The sequence below is a fragment of the Gossypium hirsutum genome, chromosome A13 (assembly GCF_007990345.1).
Source record: "Gossypium hirsutum isolate 1008001.06 chromosome A13, Gossypium_hirsutum_v2.1, whole genome shotgun sequence".
In the NCBI taxonomy this organism is placed as follows: domain Eukaryota; kingdom Viridiplantae; phylum Streptophyta; class Magnoliopsida; order Malvales; family Malvaceae; genus Gossypium; species Gossypium hirsutum.
The window spans coordinates 101,813,366-101,814,612 of NC_053436.1; positions in this window are offsets into that span (position 1 = coordinate 101,813,366).

A 1,247-nucleotide genomic window follows, 5' to 3' on the forward strand; every position below is an offset into this window, starting at 1 on the left:
AGAAGAAGTGATGGGCCTGATCTTCCGATATCGATATCTGATATCCATAAGCTAGCTCCTGGTTAAGAAAATCCTGCTATAAAGAGGGAGTTGGTAGAGGTAGAATCGGCATCTGTCTCGCCTGCTGGAAAGCTTGACTTGGCTATTGAAATCAGCAGCAGATGTTCTCAAATCAACTTAATTAAGAAGAATACGTTCTTGGAAGAATTTCTACTATAAGGGAGGAGTTCTCATACCCAGTTAAATGATTAAGGAGTTTTCCCGCCTCAAGGGAATGCTTGAAATAAGCTCTTCTGTCTCTTGGCGACTCGGAACGAATGCTTGAATCCGCTTCTGTCGTTAGAACGAGAATAGCTCAAGTGGAATCTCTTTCTTTTGGAGGGTTCCGGAATTGATAGAGTCAAGTCATATATGGCATTCAAATCGCCAAATCGTTATCTTATCTTTGTCTAGAGTAAGTTGGTGTGAATTCAACTACGGTAGAGGATCCACAATCATTAGCTCTGGTTTACAGGCAAGTAGTGAGGGAATTGAGTTTCACTCTTGAGAGATAGCCAGATAGTTAAGAGAGCTACCCGTAGCAGTCGTAAGGTAAGGCCTCCCATCCCAATAAGAGTTCAGTCGTAAGTCTGCCCATTCAACCATTTTTCTGGGAATTTTTTACAAAAGGAAAGGTAGTTGATCGATTCCGCCCTTTAGCTTGGCACGTTGATGGAATAAGTGCTCTTCTCTCTTTTTCTATCCGGGGGTCTCCTCTTATACTTATATAGAATACAGAAGAATGACATTCCCTTCCCCGAAAGCCTAGAAGTAAGCCATAACTCTTAACGATGCAAGGAATAGCTATCGTTTCGTGCCCCAATCCAAGCACGGGATGAGACTGACCAACTGATCCTAGTGGCTCTGGGTCAGGTCACGAACGGTATTAGATTGATTTGAGCTCTATCGTCCCATCCTCTAACTAAACTAGTCCACCAGCGAAGGTAGACAACTTACTAAGTAGAGTCTCTAATGTTAGCAAGATCCGCTACGCTATTGAAAGGCTCTTAGTTGCTTATCCGGGATTATAAAAAGGCGTAACTGCTCTTGTCTCTTCTTTCAAAGAAATTCCTCAAGTTGAAAGAGATATGATCGTAAATAAGTGGAATTACAAATAAAACTGATTCCACTCAAGCAAGAATAGTTTCTCCTTCCCTTGCTTCTGTCTTCCTCTAGCAACCGATTCTTTTCTTCTTAACTGACTGAAC